Source organism: Papio anubis, chromosome 10, assembly GCF_008728515.1.
Source record: "Papio anubis isolate 15944 chromosome 10, Panubis1.0, whole genome shotgun sequence".
NCBI classification, from domain to species: domain Eukaryota; kingdom Metazoa; phylum Chordata; class Mammalia; order Primates; family Cercopithecidae; genus Papio; species Papio anubis.
In genome coordinates, this window is record NC_044985.1 from 23024715 (window position 1) to 23034530 (window position 9816).

The window sequence follows — 9816 nt, forward strand, 5'->3', positions numbered from 1 at the left end:
TAGTCACAAATAAGGCACTGAAAGGAAAATGTATTCCCAGGATTGATGTGTTTCATGACACTGGCTCTGACAAAGTCTGTGAGGCAGATAATGTGCTGGGATTCTAGAAGAACACCACTCTTCAAGTGGCTACTCTCTTCTAGTCTTACGTCTCTTTTGTCTCTTCCATGTTTTCCCCACACAAACACTGTAAAATTCCAGGAATTGTGCATTGCAGCTTTCATATTCAGACCTGTTGCTCTTTTGGGAGTATATACTTGCTTTGAAAATTCTTCTCCTTTGCTATGACGGATTGGGGAAGGCTTTTCTTTTCGTTTTTGATACTTAATTTAATTCTTCTAAGGTTCACATTCTTTTTTTAAATTTCTCTTGGTACCAGGAAGAAGAATTGCTTGGAAGTACAATGAAAAAGAAGGAAACCTCAGGAAGCAACCATTGTAAGGGTACTGGACACCCACCTGCATGTCGTATGGCAGAAGTTACAGGGCAGAGACGTGTTGATCACTTGCCTTCCCAATCTCTTATCTATATTCATCCGCCTTTCACCCTCCCCAAAAAATGATGGAACAATGATGTGAAATCTTTTAGTATTCCAGGTTCTCACTAAAAAAACTGTAAAAAGATCAACTAAATAATAAATAAGAAAAGACTCTGTGAGATGCTAAGGAAAAGTGCTGCATTTATAGAAAGTGCCGTGTTATGATTTTTTTTTCCCCTGCAAAACACTCTGCACTGCCATAAAATACCCCAAGACTTCAGTAAAAGTTTTAGTTATTTCTGTACACCTCTCTGGGAATATTTTTAGCTGTTTCACCCCTTTTATTTTTCTCTTTTCTCCCACACCATTTTCTTTCTTCTTAGTCTGTTTTAGTTCCATCCTTTGGATTTCTCATTACAAGAAATTTCTTCCTAGATTGCAGTTTAATATCTAAGTCAATCAGACACTCTCTAAGGTTAGGAAAGAAATCGGAGGTCACCTAAAGTAGAGAAAAGTGGAGCAAAAATAGATGAATCCTTGAAATAACACTCTATTGTGAAATTATTTATTATTCATACCGGGACAAAACATTAAAAGAGTTAGAAATAAATACTCGAGGTCTTGGTATATATACTTAGAAAGCAAAATATGGCACACACAGCTGGAAACAGCCAAAGTGAAACAGCTAGACAATTTCTAAGGTAGATGATTTTACTCTCCTAAAGAAATTGTCTCAAAAATTCATCTGTCCATCTTAGGACTGTTCATTTTCTAGTTGTAATGGGGAGTTCACAGCTTGGGTCGGCATGAAGAAAACGACCTCTGGGACTGAGTAGCTAATCTAATTGATGTGAATGTGGGTCCATAGTGGGTACTGTGGTGCCAGTAGAGGCACTGGAAAAGGTAATTTGTTAAATGGCTCCCAGTGCTGTGTTAATTTGTCTCACACCAGGAGCTTTTGCTCTCAGAATGTAGCGTATACTATTCTCCTGGCTCATGAGGCCTGGGCCTGGGGAAGTCATGAAACATGGTGAATTAAGCTGCTTAGGGCATAATATGCAAGAGGAGGAGCAAAAAGAAAGCCTTGGGGAGGTTCTCCTTTAGTATTAATTATTTTTATTTGACATTGCCTTTGAGCCAATATATACCTATATATTAACTGACATTTTGAACTTGTAGCAAGGATTTTCTCATGTTTATAAACCTAACAGGCCCTTTTTGACTCAGATCCTACAAAATAAATTAGTAACTTACTAGTTTATGGTATATGTAAATATATATTGCACGTTATGTATAATATGCAATATTATAGCTAACTAAAATAATAATTCCTTTATTAGTAGAGGGACCACTTATATAATAGAAAATAATTCCTTTCTTAGTAGAGTATTTCTGAGCACTCTGACTCAAATAAAAGGAAATCTAAGGCCATATGTACAAAAAAATTTAGAATATTTTTAGTTATTGCCGGAATTGTTATCTTTATTTTGTAGAGAAATTTAAGTTCACATGGCTACTAAGGAGCAAACTCATAACCCACATTTTTTACTCCAAACTCTGTGCTATTTGCACCAGGCACATGTACAGTTTAAGTGAAAAATGAACTTCTTATCTGACCAATGATACTTAGCAATACTTTGTCAGTATTGGGAAGGTAATTCAGTACTTTGCTAAGTATCAGGAAGGTAATTATAGCAGTTGCTTGGCATCAACTGAGTTTAAGACAATGTTGCACAGAGGAATGGATGTGCAGTGAATTTAATACTGACCTGTTTCCAACTTCTTGCTCTTTAATTAACAGGCTGTGTGATAATAGAAAAATTACTCAGCTACTCTAGATATTGGTTCACAATTTTATTAAATCATTAAGGTGCTGGTTTATTCCATTACATGCTAACAGTTTTTGAATACCTATCATAAATTAGGCACTACACTAGGTGCTGAGATTCAAGAGAGAAACAAGGTACCATGCCCCAAAGTGCTTAAAATATTGTTGGAGAAATTAGATTAGATGAATCCTGAAGTCCCTTCAGGCTTTACATTCTAGGGTCTAACAGTACAAAAGACCACAATGCAAGCTGTTGATCACTGGTAATCCTGACAGGCTTTTGAAAATTTAGAGAAAGTTTGACCAGAGGCATTTCCACCAACAGAAAGACCCCATAGACACAAATGGCCACCTGGTATCAGAATAATTTCTCCTGAGCAAATCATAGCTACTTGACCAAAACAGTTGATACAAGAAAGCAGGCTGTAAAACTGTTAAAAACAAGCTATGCAATGGAATTGGAATACATGGAAAGAAATGGAAAGGCAGAAGCAAGAGACTCAAGACCCTCCAGGCTTGTTTTCATTGTTAATTGCTCTGCCATGGTTTTTCTCTTTCAATGTAGAAGGGTTCGGGGTTAAGAATAAAGACTTCCCCCCAATCACCAAACACCAAGCAGTTGTTTATTTCCCTCTAGCCAGAAAGATTCTACCAGAAAGCCTTCAGAGTTGCATAGGCCACACAGAATGTAACACTTCTACTGCAAGAAAGAAGCAGGATTTCAAGTCTGGGAGGGCTATTTTTCATAAAGTTAAGGGAAGAAAAGTAATACCTATTTATCTACATATCACACATGTGTGTAGTTGTGTGTTTCTGCCATGAAAACAAAAATACTTGCCAGAGGGTGTTCAGAAACAAAGCACTGTGAGAATATGTAGCTGTTCCCTGCTAAAGGCAGACTTCCCTTGATAGATTTGCGCTAGCTAACTAATTTTCCCGTGGGTACAAAGCAGACTTCACAGATCACAGAACATCTAACATTGAAATGCACGCTCAGGCTTTGCCAATGCCAAGATCACAAGACTTTCATGTGAAGATGAGTCTAGTAATTCCAAAAGGCAAGAGGCATAGCTGGTGAGTACCTATGCATTTCTTTTGAAGGGAAAGGACGGCCACTTAATGTTTTTAAATATTAGGATCATTATCCGAGGACACGTATTTAATTATATTTTCTCCACGATGAATTTGTATGAGTATAATTAACAATAATTTCTAACTATGGACACACTAGTCAGTCTAAATCCAGTTAAGCACATAGGCTAGAGTCAACTAATTATTTTCCCTGAGCATATACTTAGCAAAGGAGTATTTCTACTAACCTACTGGTAGCAAGTGTAAATGCAGGTTCAGAAATGGAAGTCCCTGTCCTTTGTATGGAGGTGGCTGGCTAATATGCAACATTATGAAAGCAGAATATTAGAGCCAAAACTAATCTAAATGCTCAACTTAATATGTATGTGAGAGAAATAAAACTAGTGTCTAGTTTAAAAAAATAAGAAATATAGTAGAGAAATGGAACCCCTTTGCATGATAATGCCCCTGTGAGAGGACACTTTCGTTGTTAGATATCCTGTATTAATCTTTAGTTTTCCACTTCCTTAATACCAATGTAACAAGATGAAAACTACACAAATGAAAAAGAAAGGACTAAGAAAAAAGGAGATTTGGAGTTTTACCACTATTTTAATTGGAGGATGAAAACAGTTAATTTCATTTCTAAAAGACCATGGTCTTGTTTTGACAGAATTAGAAGACTGAAATACATGGTGATTGACCTTGGAGAAGATTATTGAATATGCTAATGGTTAAACATTTGCTTAGCCCAAGGTGTGCTCCTGCAATAAAACAAATATGATGACAAGGCCTTCCTGGGAAACTTTAGTAAATATTATACTTTACATAAACAGTCTATACAGGAAAAGCTGATTTAGGTTAAGACTAACACGATGTTTTTCTTTTGCTCATATGAGGAGTTTATGGAGTCTATTGTATAAAAATAAGTGCTAGAATATAGTCAAAATTATTAGATGCAAGGTTAATTTTTTCTGATTTTGATAGTTCTGTGATTATATAATGTCACACACTGAAGCATTTAGTGTTTTAAAAGCATGGCTCATGCAACTTATTTTTAAATAAAATATATACGAAGAAGGAGTGTAGGGAAGAGGGTATTAGGTGCAGGGGGAGGCAAAAAGAGGAAGAAGTAGAAACTCATAAAGCACATATGGGTGAAGCGTTTACAAGAATTCTTTGTTCTATTCTTGCAACCTTTCTCTATGTTTAAAATTGATTCAAAATTTAAAGTCTTTATAAAACATGACTTCTTCTATGTGAATATATTACAAAATAATTTTCTGGGAAAAAAACAGAGTAGCAAAAGCTTACACCTATTAAGAATATCAATCATGCACATTCTTTGGTTTCCTTTGTTCTATGTGGCTACTACTAATCAACAGTGGCTCATTTCACTAGTGTGTTCTAGAAGAAAAATTGCACTTTCACTGGCTCCCTTGATATTCCTGAATGATTGTCATAAATATGGACAGAAAATTCCTCTCTATTCTGCTATGTGTAGTTTTTATAGAGAGAATGTGAACTTCATACTGGATGTAAACCAGAGAAGAAGAAGCTGGTGCTTTTAGAGGGGTGTGTGTGTGTGTGGGTGTGAGAGAGAGACACACAGAGAGAAAGAGATTGAGAGAGAGATTGAGAAAAAGAGAGAGAGAGATTGAGAGAGAGAGAGATTGAGAGAGAGAGAGAGAGAGAGAGTTGCTTTTGAGAATGGTTTGGACCAGGGTACAGTAGAAATAACCCTGTTTTAGGCTTCAGGAGACTTGGCATTTACATGGGATTCTCTGCCAATCCAGCTGAATACCTTGGAAAAATCATTTAACCTTCCTGAGACTGTTTCCCTAATCATGAAATAGATGGGCTTCTATATATCAACATTGAGCAAGAAAATTTTCTGTGATGAAGTAAATGTTTTATAATCTGTCCTGTTCACAATGACAGCAACAAAGCCCTTGGTTATTGAACACTTGAAGTGTGGTTAATGCATCTAAGGAAAATAATTTTTAATTTTATTTAGTTTTAATTAGGTTAAAATAGTCACACACTGCTAGTGGCTACCATATTAGAGAGCATAGAACTAGATCATTTAGATTTTTAATAATGACACATCTAAGTTTAAGTTCTGATTTTACTACTTAATGATTATACAACATTGGGTACATTGTTAAATTTTTGGGTCTCAGTTTTCTCATGGAAAAATAAAAATAAAGATGAATCAATATCATATACACTGTTAATTCTAAAAAAGTGCTTTCGCTCACCCATGTTTTCATGTTTCTGAAATCAGATTGCATTTTCTAAACAAAGCAAAAAAAGAGAACAGCTTTCTGGCCACCTGAGCAGATACAATCTCAGCTGTACAGAGAGGAAAGCTGTTTCTTTATTTTTATCTAAGTTATATTATTTGCTTTGGTAAAGATCTAATGTTTATATTATGTTTGCATTTGGGTCCCTAATTCTTTCTTAATATGCTTTGAAAAAGATTATTCTCAAATATAAAATAAACAAAGTTACTGTATTTCCAGAAGGTAACTTCTGCTATAAGTCAAGCAGTAACATCACAGGTAGAAATTCCAAGAATCAAGAGTAAACCGAGAATGTTCAAATCTAGGGAAGAGTTTAAAAAAATCTGTGTGTCAGGATGTCCTGACACTTGGTAGCTTGGTCTATCTCTTAAAAGCTCCAAGTAGTATTCAAAAGAAGATTTTTCAATTTAAGGAGAAAAATAAATCTATAAATTTAATAAAATAATAAATTCCTTAATCTATACTGTCATCCTAAGAATGGTAAGTAGATAAAAACCATGAACTTGCACTGTGACCATCAATGTCACCATGTCATTTTTTATGAATACATATGACCAAGAGTAATTCAGAAGAAGCTTTGAACTCAGAATGTAAGTGCACAGACTTTGACCAAAATGTTAAAAAAACATAGAAGTTACATGTAATTGTGAACCTGAAGGTATGTTCTTCTCTGCATTTCATGTGCACATATAATCTGTGTTAAATTTCTTTACATGTTCCTGTCCAAATTCCCAGGAAAAATAGGTGCTGGCCCATGCTGAGTTTTGCACTGGGCCACACCAGGCCCTCTACTCCATTATAAGTGAACTATCCAAAGAAGAGGGAAACAAGAAATAGTATGATGTGCTGTTCTATCTTTTAGGAAACAGGTTTTCCAAGTGAGGACTAGAGTATATTACTTGTTCCTCGGTGCTTCACAGAATTCTTTGTGAAATGAACTGATGCATTGGCATCTGTTTGTTGTTTCCTGAGTCTACCTTTTCATCGTTCTTATAGCCTCTCTTTCTTCTACCACAATCCCTTCAAAGACTATGGGGCTTTCAGATGCTTACTTTGGAAAACATACTCATACTTTTCGTATCTAATCCCTGACAACAAATTCTGAGCAATAAATTTTTTAAATCAATTTCATCTTGACTGTAACATTGCTTTTCCTGAGGTTTGACCATGCACTGTTGATGCAAATCCCAAGTGTGTTTGTGACAGGCCTGCCAGAGAGACCAGCTTCACCTCACACGTGGGTTAACAGGAAGTGGGGAAAAACTTGAGAAGCTAAAGAAGAGCCATCTACAAATACTTGCACACACACACATTTAAATAATTGTATTCTGTGAGACAACTACCTAATGGGAAAGAAGTTAGCAACTAATGTGTAATCCAAGTTGGGAATCTAGTGGGAATCTAGGAAGGGTTTGATGTAGCTTATGTTCACTGGACGAAGCTGCAGCTGGTGAAAAATAACTTGTTAATGTATCAGCACACGATTCACTGACATCATAAACATGTGAGGCATTATGTGGCTCATATGATTTAGAGATTGGAAAAGATCTGGAAAACAGAATAATTGATCTACAATGTACATATCTTTGAACTTAAGAAGACTTCTGAACTTTGAGATGCAAAAAGATAGCATATTGTGAAAGACAGTCAATTAAATTCATGCTTTTTTGAACAATTTTTGGCCGATGTATTTTTATTTTTAAGGTTAACATTAGTTATTACAAATAATTGGTTGACTACAGCTTTAAATATCATGTAGATCGTGCATGTCCTGAAAGTGGATCATGTATATGTTAAAAATATTATACCTATAAAACATATATCTGAGGTAAAGAAAGAACAGTATTCAAAAAATTTATATTATGAATAATCATCAGTTGAAAATCTCCTTCATCTATTACAGAATTTTTTTTTATATCAGGGGAATATTATGAGATTTATTGTAAAAATATATTTTTATATTTTTAAGAAGAAAAAATTGTTATGATAGTGCTTTATATTAGGTTGATGCAAAAGTAATTGCAGTTTTTGTCATTAGTTTTAATGGCAAAAATTGCAATTACTTTTGCACCAGCCTAATACATCATAATCACACTATTTATTTAGTAAATAAGTGAATGAATTATTCAAGTTTTCAACAAATTAGTTCAACAAATACTTATTAAATATCTACTGTTTGACTGGAGTTGTGTTAGATTCTTGCAAGAGAACATAAATGATTTATGTGAAATATTCTTTGAACTCAGAGAAGTTGTCATTGTTTGGTGGTACTGTCGTGTACAGAAAGGCAATTTTACATTAAAAACAGAAAAAGTCTTGGAGTAAACACTGAAGTGCTAAGCATTATTGACATCAAAATATAGGGTATGTGAAGTAATTACTGTATGTCATCACAAAATGGAGAGATCAACAAGAAACATAAAAATCAGCTTTAATATTTGTTTCTTAGAAAAGATCACATCCTACTTGTTCTTTTTATCCTGTTCCTAATGTGATTGTCATACTTCTGACCACTATAAACACTAAAGTAGAAATTCACTGCCTTGAAATTCCTACTTGAAATATGAAAAGGTTATTGAAGTCTTTTTTCTTTCTTTCTTTTTTATTATACTTTAAGTTCTAGGGTACATGTGCACAATGTGCAGGTTTGTTACATATGTGTACATGTGCCATGTTGGTGTGCTGCACCCATTAACTCATCATTTACATTGGGTATATCTCCTAGTGCTACCCCTCCCCACTCCCCACACCCTACAACAGGCCCCAGTGTGTGATGTTCCCCTTCCTGTGTCCAAGTGTTCTCATTGTTCAATTCCCATCTATGAGTGAGAACATGCAGTGTTTGGTTTTCTGTTCTTGCGATAGTTTGCTGAGATTGATGGTTTCCAGCTGCGTCCATGTCCCTACAAAGGACACAAACTCATCCTTTTTTATGGCTGCATAGTATTCCATGGTGCCACATTCCATATGTGCCACATTTTCTTAATCCAGTCTGTCATTGATGGACATTTGGGTTTGTTTCAAGTCTTTGATATTGTGAATAGTGCCACAATACACATACGTGTGCATTGTCTCTTTATAGCAGCATGATTTATAATCCTTTGGGTATATCCCCAGTAATGGGATGGCTGGGTCAAATGGTATTTCTAGTTCTAGATCCTTGAGGAATCGCCACACTGTCTTCCACAATGATTGAACTAGTTTGCAGTGCCACCAACAGTGTAAAAGTGTTCCTATTTCTCCACATCCTCTCCAACACCTGTTGTTTCCTGACTTTTTAATGATCGCCATTGTAACTGGTGTGAGATGGTATCTCATTGTGGTTTTGATTTGCATTTCTCTGATGGCTAGTGATGATGAGCATTTTTTCATGTGTCTGTTGGCTGTATGCATGTCTTCTTTTGAGAAGTGTCTGTTCATATCCTTTGCACACTTTTTGATGGTTTTTTTTTTGTTTTTTTTTCTTGTAAAATGTTTGAGTTCTTTGTAGGTTCTGGATATCAGTCCTTTGTCAGATCAGTAGATTGCAAAAATTTTCTTCTATTCTGTAGGTGGCCTGTTCACTCTGGTGGTAGTTTCTTCTGCTTTGTAGAAGCTCTTTAGTTTAATTAGATTCCATTTGTCAACATTGCTTTTGGTGTTTTAGACATGAAGTCCTTGCCCATGCCTATGTCCTGAATGGTATTGCCTAGGTTTTCTTCTAGCATTTTTATGGTTTTAGGTCTAACATTTAAGTCTCTAATCCATCTTGAATTAATTTTTGTGTAAGGTGTAAGGAAGGGATCCAGTTTCAGCTTTCTACTGATGGCTAGCCAGTTTTCCCAGCATCATTTATTAAATAGGGAATCCTTTCCCCATTTCTTGTTTTTATCAGGTTTGTCAAAGATCAGATGGCTGTAGATGTGTGGTGTTATTTCTGAGGGCTCTGCTCTGTTCCATTGGTCTGTGTTTCTGTTTTGGTACCAGTACCATGCTGTTTTGGTTACTGCAGTTTATAAAGAGTTCTTAGTCTATCAAGTTTTTGACATTATTTTCCAAAAAAAACCTTTAGAATATTCAAACGCTCATTTTCAGATCTGAATTAATATTTTGCCCCTGTCTTGCCCAATTTGATATTTAAATTAGCAGAAAGC